The sequence below is a fragment of the Mobula hypostoma genome, chromosome 1 (assembly GCF_963921235.1).
Source record: "Mobula hypostoma chromosome 1, sMobHyp1.1, whole genome shotgun sequence".
In the NCBI taxonomy this organism is placed as follows: domain Eukaryota; kingdom Metazoa; phylum Chordata; class Chondrichthyes; order Myliobatiformes; family Myliobatidae; genus Mobula; species Mobula hypostoma.
Window position 1 is genome coordinate 172,750,263 of NC_086097.1, and position 19,522 is coordinate 172,769,784.

At 42.8% G+C, this 19,522-nt stretch overlaps 1 long non-coding RNA gene across 3 annotated transcripts in view; it reads left to right on the forward strand.

The window, feature by feature from the left end:
• The first annotated feature begins 477 nt into the window (after positions 1-477).
• The window catches only part of LOC134342611 (uncharacterized), a 94,965-nt gene continuing 75,920 nt past the window's right edge, over positions 478-19,522 (forward strand). Inside the window, exon 1 of one of the 3 annotated variants that reach the window (XR_010017058.1) lies at positions 478-560. This is a non-coding gene — a long non-coding RNA (uncharacterized LOC134342611). Of the gene's footprint in view, positions 651-19,522 lie in introns of all 3 variants that reach the window. The other 2 variants (XR_010017053.1, XR_010017054.1) reach the window with 2 other exon arrangements.

Below are 19,522 nucleotides of genomic sequence, written 5' to 3' on the forward strand. Positions count from 1 at the left end.
TGGTTCACTGGAGCACAGGTAGATAGAACTGTGAAGCAGTCTGGTCTTCATCAGTCAAGGCACTGAATATAAAAGTTGGGCGGTCATTGTACAGTTCACAGTTGAGGCCACACGAAGTACTGTGCTCAGTTCTGATCATCCTGCTATTGGAAAAATGCCATTAAACTGGAATGAATGTGTGACAAGGTTAAAATCTGTTCAATTTAGTTATAAACGATTGTTCAAATAATTTTGTAAAGAGTTTAAATAATTTATTTAATGTGAATATCATTTCATGTTGATGAAAAAAGGGACATTACTTTTAATACCTGCAAATATGAAAATTCTGAGAATCTATGCACAAGGTATTCTTTTATGGGTTTGAGCGCTGAATCTCCCATTGATATGTTAAGTCTTGCATTCCATCTTCAGCACGCGATTGATTGCTCATGCCTGCTAGAATGGCTGGGCTGGGCTGGGGTGGGGGATGGAGGTGCACACTGCATTCCTCATTAACCATAAAGTTTCTGAGGAGTAAACAGTATAGCTAACTTGTCTCATTCGTCATCTCCCTTTTCCAGGTAGGAAAAGAAATACAGAAAATAATTGGAATTTTAAGCGAATTGGCACATTCAGTTTCTCAGAAAAACATTAAGTATTTTTTTCTGAAGGTTTGTATAATTCTTTGAGTTATATATTTGTTTGAAACGGGGAAAAAAGGCTGTTTTCACCCATGTGGCTTGTATAATTGAAGCATTAAAGCTGCATGGAGACAGTGCCATAAGCACACGGTGTAACCGTTTGGATGCATGTAATTGCTGATAAAAGAAGATAGTTTATTGGAGTATTTTTATATTTTGTGTTATATTTTTGTTCATCTAGAATTAAAGTGATGTGTTCCCATGCAATAACAGAAATTATAGTTAAAACATAAAAGACCCCAATGTTAAATGAATAAAAGCATAAACGGGAAGGGTTGAACTTGGTTGAAAATGCACATCTCATTACCTATTGTTATACAGTTAACTGGATGTACTGTTATTTATTTTGATTCACTATTAAGTTACTGAGGAGTAAATAGTGCAGTGTGTATGTTACGTTCATCATCCGCCTTTCTCACGGGCGCTGCACATGCAGAAAAGATTTACGAGGGTGCTGCCCGGATTTGAGGGACTGAGTCATAGGGAAAGGGTGGAAAGGCGAGGACTTTATTCCTAAAACACGAGACCGAGAGATAATCATGAAGGAAATGCAGAGGGTGAATGTACGCAGTCATTTTCCTCAGGGTTGGGGAAATGAAGAACTAGAGGCCATAGGTTTAAGGTGAGTAGGGAAAAATCTAAGAGGACCTTGAAGGGAAACATTTTTACATGTAGTGTGGAATCTATGTGGAATAAGCTACCAGAAGAAATTGATGAGACAGGTAAAATAATAACTGTTAAAAGGCAGTTGGACAGGTACATGGATTGGAAGATTTCAAAACAGATTCCCAACCTGAAGTACACAGACCCCTTTGCTAATTGTATTGGTCCATGCATAAAAAGGTAGGGAACCCTTATGTTAGAAGGTTAGGAGCCAAATTCTGGCAAACAGGGCTAGCAAAGATATGGTATGTTGGTCAGCATAGACCAGATGGGCTAATTGACCTGTTTCTGTGTTTTATGACTCCAAGGTTTCTATTCTTGAAATATTATTGAGGGGAATATGTCTCCCTTTGATGTTCCGCTGATTTTCCCTGCATTGTTTTCCTGTATGTTAATTGTCACGTATCTTTACACTGAGGTTCCTCCTCAAGAGCTGGTTCTACTTCTACTTCTGGAATAAATTCATTATCATATTCTGAACAATATTTTGCGGTACATCTCAGTGACTTTTTCTCCAATTCATAACTTTGCCCACTGTCTTAATGAGGGTCAATATACACTAGAAGAACAGCATGTTATCTATCATCTGGGTATTTGCGATCTTCTACAGCAAGCACTGAATATTCTACCTGTAAGTTAGCTGTGCTCTCATCATAATGTACTTTTCTCACCTTGTTTCTATGAAATGCCTTCCTAACAGTTATTATTTTATTTTTATTTTTATTTAGAAATACAGCACAGTAACAGGCCCTTCTGCCCAATGAGTCTCCACTGCCCAATAACACCCATATAACCAATTAACCTACTAAGTCGTACACCTTTGCAACTTTGGAGGAAATTGGAATACCCAGAGGAAACGCACGCAGGCATGGGGCAAACGTACAAATTCCGTACAGACTGTAGTGCAATTGAATCGCAATCACTTACTCCTGTAATAACATTACACTAACTGTTATGCTATCATGCCGTCCCAAGTGTGAGGCCCAAAGTAAACTGAAAGAACAGCATCTTAGACTATAAGACCATGAGACAGAAGCAGAATTAGGCCATTCGGTCCCTCAAGTCTGCTCTGCATTCCATCATGGCTGATTTATTATCCCTCTCAATACTATTCTCCTGTCTTTTCCCCATAACCTTTGACATACTGTCTAATCAAGGACCAGTCAGCTTCCGCTTTAAATAATATCCAATGACGGCTATCTGTGGGAATGAATTTTATAGATTTACCTCTGGCTATGAAATTCCTCTTCCTGTTTGTTCTAAAGGGACATCCCTCTATTCTGAGGCTGTGCCCTCTGGTCCTGTATTCCCCCAATATAGGAAACATCCCCTCCATATCCACTCTATCTAGACCTTTCAATATTTGATAAGTTTCAGTAAGATTCCCCCCCCAACCCCCATTCTTTTAAACTCCAACAAGTTCAGGTCCAGAGCCATCAAATGCTTCTCATATGGTAACCCTTTCATTCTGGAATTATTGCCATGAACCTCCTGTGGACCCTCTCCAATGCCAGCACATCTTTTCTTAGATAAGGGGCTCAAACAGCTCACAGTATTCCCAAGTATGATCTCACCAGAGCCTTATAAAGCCTCAGCATTACATCTTTGCTTTTCTAGAACTCTCAAAACATAAGCAAAAGTTTAATTTGCCTTCCTTCCCACTGACTCAAGCAGCAAGTTAACCTTTAGGGATTCCTGCATGAGGGCTCCGAAGTCCTTTGCACCTCTGGTTTCTGAATTTTCTCCCTATTTAGAAAGTAGTCTTTGTCTTTATTCCTTCTACCAAGTTGCATGACCATACACTTCTCAACACTACATTCCATCTGCAAAAATCTGCCACTCTTTTGCCCATTCTGATCTATCCAAGTCATTCTGCAGACTCCCTGCTTCCTCAACGCTACCTTCCCCTCCATCTATCTTCGTATTATCTGCAAACTTGGCTACAAAATCATCCATTCCGTCATCCAAATCATTGACATATATGTGAAAAGAAGCAGTCCCAACACTGACCTCTCTGAAACACTATGAATCACTGGCAGCCAGCTGGAAGAGAGCCCTTTTTATTCCCTCTCTTTGCCTCCTGCCAGTCAGCCAATCTTCTTTCAGTGCTAGTATCTTTTCTGCAATGCCATGGGCTCTTATCTTGTTTAACATCTTAATGTGCAGTATCTTGTCAAAGGCCTGCTGAAATCCAATTAAGCAACATCCACTGACTACTTTTTTGTCTTTCCTGCCTGTTAATTTGTCAGTAAATTTTAATAGATTTGTCAGACAAGATTTCCCCTTAAGAAAACCATGCTGACTTTGGCCTATTTTATCATGTGCCTCCACGTAGTGTATACCAAAATGTCATTCTTAATAAAGCCTTCCCAACCACTGAAGTCAGGCTGACTGGCCTATAATTTTTGTTCTTTTTCCTCCCTCTCTTCTTAAAGATTGGAGTGACATTTTCAATTTTCCAATCCTCCAGGAGCATTCTGGAATCTAATGATTCTTGAAAGGTCACTAATAATGCCTCCACAATATCTTCAGCTACCTCTTTCAGAACTCCGGGATGTAGTCTATTTGGTCCAGGTGACTTACCTACCGTCAGACCTTCCAGCTTCCCAAGCACCTTCTCCTTAGTAATAGCAACTGCACTTCTGCCTATTTGATCCAGAACCAAGAACCTTTTGGTATAATATAACAGGCCAGAGCATCTTGGGGAGGCAGTAAGAGCGGAGGGCTTAGGATTTTCAAAACAGATCTAGAGGAAGGAGTTGGGTTTTTTTGGCATGGGCTGAAAGTCCTATTTGGTACTGTGTGACCCCATGACACAATTAGTCTATATTTTTGTCTGTTGGTAAAGTACAAAAAAAAGTATTCCATGCTTCTGTCATTCTCTGTATGTAACAGTTCCTGAAACTTCTGGCTTTGTTCTGGGACACCAAGTCCCAGAGTCCACACATAATGGAAGAGAGTTTCTCTCCATTTTACCTGTCAACAATCTATTCAGCCCAAAGGCAAATACAGACAGCAGTGGAAGCAACTTTGCCAATATTGCTGTCAGTCTATGAATGATGCAGAAAATGAGCAAAACTCTGATCAAATAGGAAGCAGATTTTTTTTTTTGCATGTCGCTCCAGACAGTCAGCCATTCTTGTCTGGTGCGTGGTGTCAGGATTGGTCTCCTTTCGGATTAACCGGGTCACCATATGAATGTTCCTGTCTCGACCCTTTTTTTTTAATATGAGGCCGAGTGGCTAGCTCGACGCTCAACCCGGCATGGATGGAAAGCGTGCTTGGGGAGTGGCCTGATTTGGATTCAAACTCAGGAGCCTTCGCTCTGGAGTCCGGCGCTGATGCCATTGCGCCACCAGCCGGCCAGGAAGCAGATGGAAGGCAGGGAGGGAACTGTAGGGCTTAATACATCTGTGTCAGGGGACACGGACACTGAGAGTGAAGTAACAAATCAATGTGCTCGAGGTCAAAATGTTGACAGTACCTTTCTGACCTCTCACTCCCCATTACAGCCTACCTTGCAACTGCTTCTGCGTTTCTGCTGCTTCCTTCATTAGTATTTTTGATTTAATGAAAAGCATCTGCCTCCTCTGTGCTCACCAGCTCACCTCAGGGAAAGAATCTGGGGGTACTGGTGTTGGTAAATGCCATCTATAAATTTGCTGATGATGCTACCATTGTTGGCAGAATCTCAGATGGAGATGAGAGGGCGTACAGGAGTGAGATATACCAGCTAGTTGAGTGGTGTTGCGGTCAACGTCAGTAAGACCAAAGAGCTGAAAGGGTAAGATGAGGGAACAAGGACCAATCCCCATAGAGGGATCTGAAGTGGAGAGAGTGAATAATTTCAAATTCCTGGGTGTCAATATCTCTGAGGGTCTAACCTGGCCCCAACATATATATGCAGCTACAGCATAAAGACAGAGGCTGTATTTCATTAGAACTGTCAGAAGGTTTGGTTTTTCACCTAAAACATTCAAAAACCTCTACAAATATACCATGGAGAGCATTCTGGCTGGTTGCATCACCTGGTATTGAGGGGTGGGCAACCTCACAGGATTGAAAGAAGCTACAGAGAGTTGTAAAACTAGTCAACTCCATCATGGGTACTAGCTGCTGTAGCATCTAAGACATCTTAAAGGAGCCGTGCCTCAGAAAGGTGCCAATAAACTATTAAGGACCCCCATCACCCAGAACATGCCCTCTTCTCATTATTACTGTCAGGAAGGAGGTACAGAAGCCTGAAGGCACACTCAGTGATTTAGGAACAGCTTCTTCCCCTCTACCATCCGATTCCTAAATGAACATTGTACCCTTGGACACTACCTCACTTCTTTAAATTTCTGTTTTTGCACTGTTATTTTCAATTTAACTATTTATTATACATATATACTTCCAGTAATTCATTTTTTTTTCCGGTATTACTCATGTATTGCATTATACTGTTGCCACTGTTATATTAAACCTGATTCTGATTATTAGTTTACAGTTTTCCCCGCTATCCAAAAGTAGAGCGTTCCTATGAAACCGTTCGTAAGCCGAAATGGCGTAAAGCGAAGAAGCAATTACCGTTAATTTATATGGGAAACATTTTTGAGCGTTCCCAGACCCAAAAAATAACCTACCAAATCATACCAAATAACACATAAAACCTAAAATAACACTAACAGTAAAAGCAGGAATGCTATGATAAATACACAGCCTATATAAAGTAGAAATAACGTATGTACAGTGTAATTTCGCTTACCAGGAAGACAGTGAGACACTGGAAGGTTCACGCATTTTTCTATTATACAGTTCTTTGTAAGGCACTCAAAACATCCTGCAAACCTGCCTTAAACCTACGTGCCCTTTCAGAATTAAAGTCATACTTTTCTGCAGTCATTGCAGCAGTCAATCGTAGCGAAAATCTCACGCAGTTCAAGGCTAAGGTGGCTTGATGCTGAGATGCCGAGTGTACTTCCCAGGGAAGGAGCTTGGTGGCGCCACTCTCGCTGCTCGGGGTGTGCGCTGCCTCTATAACGGTTCGCTGCAAAACAAACGCTGAAAGCTATTTTTGCTTTTCGCTTTTTTTTTCATAAAAGCAAAACTCCTCTTCCGATTTCTTTCGGTTATCAAAAACAGGTACTAATGTAGGTCTTTCATAAAAGTGAAGTGGCGTAAAGTGAACTTCCGTAAAGCGGGGGACAACTGTATTGTTATAGCTTGTACCAAGATCCAGCGAAAAAACTTGTCTGGCACACTATACATGCAGATCACTTCATTATGCAGTGCATTGAGGTAGAACAAGGTAAAACTAACAAGGAGTTGTGTATTTAATATTTCAGTAGTATTTACTACATTTCACTGCATCAATGGAAATCGCAGCCAGAGGTGCAATGCAATTTCAGTCAGGAATGAAAGTGAATGTGAACAAAATTGCAATATTTAAACAGAAACTGGTCTTGCCAAACAAATTGTGTTACCGTTGTGGCAGGGGCTCACGTATGCCAGACCAATGCAGGTTTAAAGGTGAAACTTGTAGAAAATGAAACAAAGTAGGACACATACTGTACAAAGAACATGTTGGTCGGACAGAAAATAAATGGACTACACAGGGAAGATAAAAAGGCAAGTTGCAGTTTCAAAAAGAGCACTAATCTGCATGCTGTTTTTAAAATTTTTTTTATGCATTTCTACAATACAGCGACAGAAAAAAAAAACATCACCAAAATGGAGATTTATACAGTAGAAAACAAACGTGTCCAATATATAATTCACAATAAGGAAAAAGCACCCAAAATAAAACCATATAAAATTAGTATCCTCCCCACCCTCCCACTATAAAACCCCAGGCCAACCATTTCTATGTATAAAAGAAAAATTAATTGGAGCATTCAACCCCACAGAGCTGTAAATATATATATAAAAAGAAAATATAATGCCGACTACCAAAACTACAATGTAATTCACAACAAAAAACTGTAAAACTTACAGGAAAAAAGCTGAAAGTAAGGGATTATAGTACAAAAAAAGGATAAACTTAATCTAAAGCGGAGTTACGAAAGTATTCAAGAAAAAGTCCCCACACCCTATGAAACTTTATGTCCGAATTAAGAAGTGAATAATGAATCTTTTCAAGGTCTAAGCACGCTGTCGATAAATAATTTGATATAATGAAAGTGATATAAGACTGGATAGCCTTGAGATTCACAATGTGTAATCTAACAATAGTCAAGCAATGGGACTTGCATCAGAAGTGAATGGAAAATTAATTAAAATGAAATTGGACACTGGCTCAACTGTTTCAGTCATTCCACAAAATAAGTTTGAATGGCATTGCACGGATACTCAACTGAAACTTGCATATATCCAACTAAGAACTCGTACTTGAGAAAAGGTACAGGTTTCCCCCGCCATCCGAAGGTAGAGCGTTCCTATGAAACGGTTCGTAAGCCGAAATGTCGTAAAGCGAAGAAGCAATTACTATTTATTTATATGGGAAAAATTTGTGAGCGTTCGCAGACACAAAAATAACCTACCAAATCATGCCAAATGACACATAAAACCTAAAATAACAGTAACATATAGTAAAAGCAGGAAGGATATGATAAATACGCAGCCTATATAAAGTAGAAGTACTTCCACAATCATTACTGAACTGTTCTCCGTAGCGAAAATTTCGCGCAAGCGCTGTTGGCAAAAACACGGCGCAAGCGTTCTCCAGTAACCTTTAAGCTATGAAGCTGCTAAATCATACCAAATAACACGTAAAAATACACAGCCTATATAAAGTAGAAATAATGTATATACAGTGTAGTATCACTCACCGGAATTGGTTCAGCGCCGAGCACACTGATGATGGTGTGTTAGACTGAGTCGTCGCAGGTTGGGTGGTGCAGTGGCCCGCACCCTCCAGGCCGCCGACAGATACCGAACCGCAAAACACGCAGGGGTCCAGCGGTAGCCGGGAGGCACACAGTACATCTTTAAGAAAAAAGCCGAAATAAACAAGCTAATTAATTATGTGTCGGGCGGCACCTAATTAATTAGCATGTTTATTTCGGCTTTTTTCTTAAAGATATGCTGTGTGCCTCCCGGCTACCTTTGCATTCTCTGCGAATCGGTATCTGTCCGTGGCCCGGGGGTTGGGGTGGTGGGACACTGGGGTGTCATCTCGTCATCTATTTCCATTAGAGCAGGCAGCTCATCTTCTCCTATGACTGCCCACCTCGATGTCGAAGGTCGAGGTTCGTCGTCTGCTGTGGCTGATGCGGAAGGCTTGCTTGACTGCTAAGCCTCGCGCATTTTTCTATCATACAGTTCTTTATAAGGACTCAAACCATCCTGCAAATATCCCATAAACCTACGTACCATTTCAAAATTAAAGTCGTACTTTAGTCATAGTCATACTTTATTGATCCCAGGGGGAAATTGGTTTTTGTTACAGTTGCACCATAATTAATAAATAGTAATAGAACGAAAATAGTTAAATAGTAATATGTAAATTATGCCAGTAAATTATGAAATAAGTCCAGGACCAGCCTATCGGCACAGGGTGTCTGACCCTCCAAGGGAGGAGTTGTAAAGTTTGATGGCCACAGGCAGGAATGACTTCCTATGACGCTCTGTGTTGCATCTTGGTGGAATGAGTGTCTGGCTGAATGTGCTCCTGTGCCCACCCAGTACATTATGTAGTGGATGGGAAACATTGACCAAGATGGCATGCAACTTAGACAGCATCCTCTTTTCAGACACCACTGTGAGAGAGTCCAGTTCCATCCCCACAACATCACTGGCCTTACGAATGAGTTTGTTGATTCTGTTGGTGTCTGCTACCCTCAGCCTGCTGCCCCAGCACACAACAGCAAATATGATAGCACTGGCCACCACAAACTCGTAGAACATCCTCCGCATCGTCCGGCAGATGTTAAAGGACCTCAGTCTCCTCAGGAAATAGAGATGGCTCTTGTAGACAGCCTCGGTGTTCTTTGACCAGTCCAGTTTATTGTCAATCATTGCAGCGAAAATCTCACGCAGTCACTTTCTGTCCGTTCGCTATGGCATTTGGTTTCGATTGTTATCCTTTCCTCTTCCAATTGCATCAGCTCTTCATCTATCAGTTCTTGGTCATGGGATGCCAAAACCTCTTCAACATCATGTTCGTCAGCTTCCACAAGCCAAACTCACTTAGTCCTTACTTTGTTCACCACGATCAAAACGCTTAATTATGTCTAGTTTTACGCTAAGTGTAACACCCTTATGAGCTCTTTTAGGCTTTTCCGATACCTTAGAACTCATCTTGCAAATGGCTGCTCACAGGCACGTGTTTAAGCAATGCTGGCGAGAATGCAGTTCCAAATCCGGGGAGAGTGGCTGCTCGGGACATGCGGCGCGCTGCCTTTTATCGTGTGCTGATTTTTTCACGCGCTGCTTTTTTTCGTAACAGTGAAAACACCTTCTGAAAGCGAAAACAGGGTACTAATGTAGGTCTTTCATAACAGTGAGGTTTCGTAAAGCAAACATTCGAAAAGCGGGGGACACCTGTAACTCCTGTGGGAATGACTTTTGTAACAGTGAAATGAAACACTTCGGGTTTGTATGTGATAAAACAGAGATCCATCCACCATCTCCTGCAAGAGAGTTAACTGGAAGTGAATTAAATAAGGTACTGGATGATGCCAGAGCAGTGTTCTAGGATGACATTGGAAAATGTAAACATATCAAGGGTAAAATAGTGTTAAATGAAAATACCTCAGCCAAGTTGTACAAAGCCCATCCTTATGCCATCTGTATAAAGTAGGCAGTGAGCTAGATCGCATGGAGTTTGAAGGACTTGTTCCAAGGTACAGTGAAGCCAATGGCCAATGCCAGTGGTCCTGGTAGCTAAGGAGAATGGGTCTGTCAGCATCTGTGGTGATTTTAAAATCACCATCACCACAGTACTGAAGGTTTTTCTGACGCCACCATTTGTTTGCTTGTAATAAAGTGTACGTTAGAAGTAATTACACTGGTGTCGATTTTTGTCGATACTCCTACATTGGTGACCCTGATGCTCCTCCAGATGATTCTGGAGTGATTTTGCTTGTTTACAATCATGACTACAACCGCCATTGCTCTCAAGCTCCCTGAATTCTGGCCGGAACATGCCGCCATTTACTTCGCTCAGGCAGAGGTCCAGTTCGCAGTGTGAGGAATCTCGCAAGATGGCACGAAATATTACTACGTTGTGGCAGCATTGGACAGCTCTACGGCAACCACGGTGATGAGCATCCTACAGCACCCCCTGAAAGTCGGCAGTTACGAGACTCTTAAGTAACTCCTTCTAGAGACTTCAGAACTTTGCGAGTCTGAGTGCCTGGCTTAGGCGACTCCAAGCCGTCAGAGTTGATGGACCACACGATTTTCCTCTTTGGCGGACATCAGCCGTGTTTCACCTTCAGAAAGCTTTTCCTGCAACAAGTACCAGGTGAGATGCGGTCGGCTCTGGCTGGCTCTCCCCCCAAAGACCTCCAGGCTCTAGTCAGAGGTTGACAAGGTGCTTTCCATCACCAAGAGGGCCTGTGTGACCACATGGCTGGATGACTGAACTTAAGACAATTGCTGTGGCTCAATGACAGTTTCCTACCCTGTGTTTCTGCCACATGAGGTTGGGGCCGAGAGCTAAAAAGTGGCAGCCACCCTGCAGATTTGAGCAGTTGGAAAAAGGCAACAGCTGGTGCCTATTAGCTGCCATGGGCGTCGGCAGGTCAGGCTGCCGATGCTGCAGACTCTGTTTCCAGGTGCCCTTTCCTCTGTGACATGGGCACTCAGGTGAGCGTCCTGCCCGCGTCTAAATTGTACATACAAACTGGGGAATATGGACCATCTCCTGAGGCTGTGAATGGCAGAGCCATCCAGACTTTTGCTAAGTGTAAGATGGCATTGTGCTTTGGCGGGCAGAAGTTCCACTGGAATTTTGTGTTGGTGGCCATGTCTATGACCCTGCTGGGGGCCGACTTCCTCTGCACCAGCAGTCTTCTCTTTGATGTCCAGAACCAGTGCCTCATCAACGCAGAGACTTTCTACTCCCTCTCTGGCACACTCAGCACCACCAGCACTTCAAAGTTGTCCAGCGTCCTTTCCACCTCAGACAACATCCTCTGCCTCCTCGCTGAGTTCCCAGACCTGACCGAACTCACCTTCTCCTCCTCCACTGCTAAACACGGGGTGGAGCACCATATCCTCACTACCACCCCACCCATTTACACCAGGTGCCTCGACCTGGAGAAGCTAGCTGTTGCTAAGGCTGAGTTTGATGCCATGGAGCACCTGGGTATCGTCAGGCGGACCAGCAGTCCATGAGCTTCCCCTCTCCACATCATGCGAAAACCGGGAGGCGGGTGGTATCCATGTGGCAATTACCACTGCCTCAGATGGCACGACCCCTGACCAATACCTGATCCCGGGCATCCAGGATTTCTCTGCCCACCTGGCAGGGAAAATTAATTTCTCGAAGTTGGACCTCATTTGTGGTTATCACCAGGTCCCTGTCCACCCGAGTGACATTCCTAAAACTGCTGTATTACACCGTTTGGTTTGTTTGAGTTCCTCTGAATGCCATTTGGGCTGAAAAAGCAGCCCAGACCTTTCAGCGCCTCATGGACAGTGTTCTCAGGGATTTTCCATTCCTGTTTATTTGCCTAGATGACATTTTGGTAGCCAGCTCTTCTAGAGGTGAACATCTCTTACACTTGAAAACTCTTTTCAAATGCCTTAGGCAGCACGGTCTTATCATCAACCCAGCAAAATGACAGTCTGGACTGCCGATGGTTGATTTCCTCAGACACCGTGTCAATCCAGCAATGGCAGTTCCCCTGCCGGCTAAGGTTGAAGCTGTTAAGCACTTCCCTTGGCCAGTCACCGTTAAGGCCCTGCAGGAGTTTATGGGCATGATGAACTTTTATCACCGTTTTGTCCCAAAGCGGCTCAGCTTATGCGCCCCCTCTACGAGGCCCTTAAGGGTAAAGCAGCCAAGCACGTTGTGGACTGGACAGAGGAAAGGTCCAAGGCGTTCGCGGACACTATGCAGGCATTGTCTAGTGCAACGACACTGGCGCACTCCCTCCCAGATGTTCCGATCACTCACCATGGATGCATCGGATTGCGCGGTTAGTTGTGCATGAGCAGTTGGCCGATGGCATTTGGCTGCGTCTTGCCTTTTTTAGCCATCAGCTTCACCTTTGCAACATTTTCATTTTCTCCTAGGGAGCAGTCGACTTTTGTGGATCATGAGCCCCTAAAGTTCACCACGGCTAAGGTCTCTGAACCTTGGTCTGCTCGACAGCAGCGACATCTTTGTTTTATTTCAGAGTTCACCATGGACATCCAGCATGTCACATAGAAATGTTGATAGATTATCCCGTTTTCCTTTGGAAAAGGAAATACTTGAAAAATTTACAAAAGTGGACTCTTCTCTTGATGTATTCTCCCTAACACAAATCAAAAGTTTCCTTGTTACGGTAGAGATAATCAAAAGGGAAACCAGAAAAGACCCCCAAACTGTCTCAGGTCTACATGGCCACCCAAAATGCCTGGAATGTGCAGCAGAATCGCCATTTTCCCCATTTTTACCAGCACCGGGATTAATTTGCCCATGACGGGGTTGCCTTATGGGGTGGTTGGGAGTTGTTGTACCATCCCAGCTGAGAACTAAAGTGTTGGAGGAGCTACATGCTGGTCATCTAGACATGGTCAAAATGAAAACGTTGCCTTGAAGCTGGTGGCCTGCTGTAGATTATTAGGTCAAGCAGCTCGCATGAACTGTTCAAGATGCCAACACATCGAGAAGAAAGATGTCCAGAGCTGTCAGAACCACTTCCTGCAGTCCCAGAGTCAACTCCTACAACCACCATGGAGGAGGCCCCAGATCCTCAGATCCTGAGATATATACATTTATTTAAGCATTCTTTGTTGTTTACGTAATTCATTATGGGTTATATGTAAAAGTCCATGAATGGCATATGTCACTGCATCACCACATCATATGTGCGTGTCTCACTAAAGTAACACTGAAGCATACATGATATCCCCGACTCTACAGTGTTTTACATTCAATTATTTTTGAAGTGACAAAACATAACACAATGCAGAATAAAGTGTAATAGCTACAGAGAAAGTGCAGCGTGGGCAAACAATAAGGTGTAAGATCATAATGAGGTAGATTGTGAGACCAAGCTTCCATTTTATTGTGCAGAGAATCTGTTTGAGAGTCCAGGAGAGGGATGAAGAGTGAATCTGCCTTGCCATGGCTTTACACCTTATTTTCTGCCTGCACTGCACTACCAGGTAGGTTGTGAATTCAAAAGTCCATCTTATCGCACAAGGGAACCATTCAGTAGTTTTATTACAGTGGGGTAAAAGCTGTCCTTGAGCCTGGTGTTAGATGTTTTCAGGCTTTTTTTTTCTTCAGCCCACTGGGAGGAGGGAGAAGAGAGAATGTCTAAGGTTGTTGCCACTGGTTAGCAAGCAGTAAGTTCCACCAGATTGATAAATGGCAGTAGATACTACATTGAAGAGATCCTTGCAGATGACCAAGTAGATAAATACACCCTCAACAAATGTGGGGAAAGTAATGTTGACAATTTTTTAAACATATAATCCTGCCCAGCACACAGGGCAGAGGGGTGGCAATGAGGAGTCTCAGGTGCTCAGATAAATTATCTGCTTTCTTCACACGACGCAGCTCAGACAGTACTGTCCAAATAGCCAATTAGTGACCTTAATACTGCAGTCAGATGAAATTGACCAATAATTACCTCATTAAAATAAAGACCTCTGTACACATGCAGCCAAGGTTTGCACCCGCAAACCCAAATTCAAATTAATTAATGCTATATGGGAGATCCGGTAAAGAGTCTTATAACTGTCCTCGAGTCTGGTGGTATGTATTTTCAAGATTGTACATCTTCTGCTCCATGAAGGGATGGGAGGCAGATGGTAGCAAAGAGAATGACTGTGGTGGTGGGGGGGGGGGGCTCTTAATTATACTTGGCTGCTTTTCTGAGGCAGTAGAATGTGTAGACAGAGTAAGTGGAGGGGAGGCTGCTTTGATTGATGGACTGGGCTGTGTTCACAACTCTCCATAATGTCTTGTTGTGTTGGGCATAGTTGTTCCCATACCAAGCAGTGATGCATCTGAGTAGGATGGTTTCTATGATGCATCTTTAAAAATTGGTATGAGTCATTGGGGACATGCCAAATTTCCTTAATTCTCTGAGGACGTAGTGGCTTTGATGTGCTTCCTTTGCTGGTCCAGGACAAATTGTTGGTGATAATTACCCCTAGGGACTTGAAGTTCTCAACTATCTCCACCTTTGAACCATTGATACAGACAAGAACTTGTACTCCTCTCTACTTCCTGATGTCAGTGATCAGCTCCTTCATTTTGCTTTCAGTGAACGGCTGTTGTCTTTACACCACTAAGCTCTCTATCCTGTACTCTACCTCATTATTGTGTGATGCTGCAGGAAGACAGAGGCCAGATTGCCTCTGTTTTGACAGAAGACAGATTTTCTAAAGGAATTTTAAAATAATTTTGTAGGTTGTTTTGATTTTTTTTGCTCAAACTAGTATGTTTTCATGTGAAAATTTAACTCATTGACTGTATTTAAATTAGACTGAAATGGGGAGAATTTTTATTCACTTAAAAGGTGGTGTACTTTTGAAAATGTCCACCCAGTGGGCAATTGATTATCTATCAATGGCTGCCTTCAAAGTAGAGATCCACAAATTTATAAACCCTTAAAAGTTCAGCCTGCTTTGCTGCTCGGAAAATGGTCCCAGACCATCTATGTAGGACAGGAGAATGGAACTGAGCTAGAAGCTCAGTGATGTTCTTGAAGAAAGGTAGAGAAAGTCAAGAAGCCAAATGGCCTTTCACTGCTCATACTTGTGTTCCAACTGCAGTGGTGGGATTCAACTCACGTACAAGAGTCCAGGTCCCTGCAGAGCATGAGCAGCAACAAACTCACCATTTTACCATAGCCCTGAAACCAAGAGGTCCAGTGTACCAATACACTAGCTCCCTGACTTAAGCAAAATCTCCAATATTTGACTACATCAATTCCCAAAAATAAATAACAAGAAATGCTGGAAATGCATAGTAGGTCAAGCAGCATCTGTGGAGACAGAAACAAAATCAGGTTGAAGATGTTCCCTCCGTAATGATCAAATCCAAAATTTTCTGAGAGGTCTCAGTAGTGATGGGCTCAGGTGGCATTCCGTTAAAGCTTTGCCTCCAGAATGGCCTTTGAGAGGAAATACTTAAAAATTATTAGAAGTTATCTTAATTATTAAATAGCATCATTTGTTAATTTTTATCTATTTTGTTTTTAATGTTTATTTGTTTTAATATGCTACAATCATTCGTTATTGAATTGTTAATGTTCAAAATGTCAGATTATGGTTTTGCCTCAATAGAGACCATTCAGCCCATCAAGCTCATGGTGCTCACCACATCCCACAGATGATTCTCCTACATGGGCCTATAAAATTCCCGGTTGAAATCTTCTGTGTACCATCCACTTTTTTCTGAATAAAGCAACCATTTACCACTTCCCTCTGCTTTCTGATGTTAGGCTAATTTCTTCTCCATTGTTTTGTGATCCTTAAACTCCGTATGTCAATGTTTTGCTAACCAGACTTTCTCAGATGCATTTATTCAAGAATATTACAAATGATGCAAATCTAGAATCATCGTATATGAGGAGAGGTGTGTGGGCTGTCGTTATTTATGAATTATTATGAAGCCATGAGTGGCTATAGAAAATAACTAAAAAGTCAGGATACCCTTAAGGTTAACCTCCAGATTGAGTCAGTGGTGAAGAAGGCGAATGCAATGTTGGCATTCATTTCTAGAGGAATAGGGTGCAGGAGCAGGGATGTGATGTTGAGGCTCTATAAGGCACTGATAAGACCTCACTTGAGTACTATAGGTAGTTTTGGGCTCCTTATTTAAGAAAGGATGTGCTGACATTGGAGAGGGTTCAGAGAGGATTCACTAGAATGATTCCGGGAATGAGAGGGTTAACATATGAGGAACGTTTGGCCGCTCCTGGACTGTACTCCTTGGAGTTTAGTAGAATGAAGGGGGACCTCATAGAAACATTTCGAATGTTGAAAGGCATGGACAGAGTGGATGTGGCAAAATTGTTTCCCATGATGGGGGAGTCTAGTACGAGAGGGCATGACTTAAGGATTGAAGGGCGCCCATTCAGAACAGAGATGCGAAGAAACTTTTTTAGCCAGAGGGTTGTGAATCTATGGAATTTGTTGCCGTGGGCGGCAGTGGAGGCCAAGTCATTGGGTGTATTTCAGGCAGAGATTGATGGGTATCTGAGTAGCCAGGGCATCAAAGGTTATGGTGAGAAGGTGGGTTGTGGGACTAAATGGGAGAATGGATCAGCTCATGATAAAATGGCGGAACAGGCTTGATGGACCGAATGGCCTACTTCTGCTCCTTTGTCTTATGGTCTACTCAACTGGTCCTCTAAGTTATTGTATATAGCAGATCAGAATACAAAAGGTTAGTCCTCAGTGATAACAGAACTCTGCTTAGACCATACCTGATGTATCATAACTCCTCAGAGAGATGCACTGTCCTCAGAAGGAGTTCATGTGGATTTATCAGAATCATGTATAGATATCAATGAGAAGCAGAATCAGAAGCAAGTTTAATATCACTGTCATACGTCATGAAGTTGCTGTTTTACAGCAGTATGTTGCAATACATAATTTAAAAACTATAAATTACAATAAGTATATAAAATAAAGCAGTGCAAAAAGAGAGGAAAAAGTAGTGAGGTAGTGTCATGGGTTCATTATCCATTGAGAATCTGATGGTGGAAGGAAAGAATCTGAACTTGAAACGTTGAGTGTGTATCTTTAGGCTTCTGTGCCTCCTCCTTGATGGTAGCAATGAGAAGAGGGCATGTCCTGGGTGATGAAGGTCCTTAATGATGGATGCTGCCTTTTTTTGAAGCATTGCTTTTTGAAGTTGGTTGAGTTTGCAACTTTCTGCAGCACTTTTCCAATCCTGTACTGTGGCTCCTCCTACCAGATAGTGATGGAACCAGTCAGAATGCTCTCCACAGTACATCTATAGAAATTTGTGAGAGTCCTTGGTGACATACAAAGTCTCCGCAAACTCCAAATGAAATATAGTTGCTGCCGTGCCTTCTTTGTAAATGCCTCACTATGTTGAGCCCTGGTTAAATCTTCAGAGGTGCTGACAGTCAGGAACTTGAAACTGCTCACCCTTTCCACTTTTGATCCCTTGATGAGGACTGGTGTGTGTTCCCTCATAATGTCCTTCCTGAAGTCCACAATCAATTCCTTGGTCTTACCAATGTTGAGTGCAAAGTTGTTGTTGCTGTGACGCCACTCAACCAGCAGATCTGTCTCATTCCTGTACTCCTCTACATCACCATCTGAAATTATGCCAGTTTTGGTTGTGTTATCAGCAAATTTATGAATGGCATTTGAACTGTGCCTAGCCACCCAGTCATGGGTGCAGAGAGAGTAGAGCAGTGGGCTAAGCATGCATCGCTGAAGTGAGCCAGTGTTGATTGTTAGCTAGGAGGAGGTGTTATTTGCAATCGACACTGACTGTGGCCTTCTGGTAAGGATGTCAAGGATCCAGTTGCAGAGGAAGGTAAAGATACCCAGGTCTTGGAACTTGTTGAGTAGTACTGAGAGTATGAATGTATTGAACACTGAGCTGTAATCAATAAACAGCAGCCTGACATAGGTATTCCTTTTGTCCAAGTGATCTGAACTTGAATGGAGAGCCACTGAAATTGCATCCACTGTAGACTTAAATTGCAACCAGGTCCTGGTCCTTGCATAGGCAGGAGTTGATTCTGACCATGACCAATCTCTCAAAGTGCTTCATCGTAAAAGAAATGAGTGCAACTGGACAACAGTCATTGAGGCAGCTCACCCTGCTCTTCTTGGGCACTGGTATGATTATTGCTGTTTTGAAGCAGATGGGAAACTACAGTTGCAGCAGTGAGAGATTGAAGATGAGGTCCATCAGTGTTCTGATGCTTTACAAGGGTTTACCCTCTTGAAAGATGTTCTGACATTGACCTCTGAGCCCAAGACCATTGGTTCACCAGATGTTGCAGGGATTTGCACAGATGTAGTTTTATTCTCCCTTTCAAAGCATCCGTAAAAGGTGTTGAGCATATCTGAGAGAGAAGCGTCACTGCCATTCTTGATGTTAGACTTTACCTTTTAGGATGTAATGGCTCGCAAACCCTGCCAGAACTGACATACATCCGATTTTGTCTCTAACTTCAATCAGAATTATTTTTTCACTCTTGAAGTAGCTTTCCATAGTTCATACCTGGACTTTTGATATCGCTCTGGACCACCATTCTTGAATGTCATAGATCTAGCCTTCAAAAGACTACGAATCTCCTTGTCCATCCATTGCTTTTGGTTTAGGTATGTCCCGCTTGTTCTTGAAAGCAGACACTTATCCACACAGGTCTTGATGAAATTTGTGATAACTCTGGTATACTCAGCAAGATTTTCAAATGAATCCCTGAATATTGTCCAGGCCACCAACTCAAAGGAGATCTGCAAGGGTTCGTCCACCTCCCTTGACCGTATTTTCGTGGTCCTCACCACTGGTGCTGTACTCTTTAGTCTCTGCCTGTACTCTGGGAATGAAAGTACAGACAGGTGATCAGACTTTCATAGTGCAGGCGTGGGTTGGCACGGTAAGTGTTCTTGATGGCAGTATAGCAATGGTCAAGTGTGTTAGCTCCTCTAGTTCCACAGATCACATGTTGGTGGTAGTTGTTCGAAAACTTCTTCAAGCTGGCCTGATTGAAATCCTCCACAATGGCATTGAATGTGTCAGGGTGCACTGTTTTCTGACTGTTAGTCATGGTGCCCAGCTCCTCCAGTACCTGACTGATGTTGACCAGAGGTGGAATGTACATCTCAGGAGATAAAATGGTTGACATTTGACCACTGGGTATTCCAGGTTGGGTGAGCAAGATTGAGATAGAACGGCCACATCTGTACACCACAATGAATTAATCATGAAGCATACTCCACCTTCTCTACTTTTTAAAGTCCCAGCTGTCCTGCCCTGTGATAGATGGTGAAGCCCTCTGGCTGCATCGCTACATCCTTAATGGTGGGAG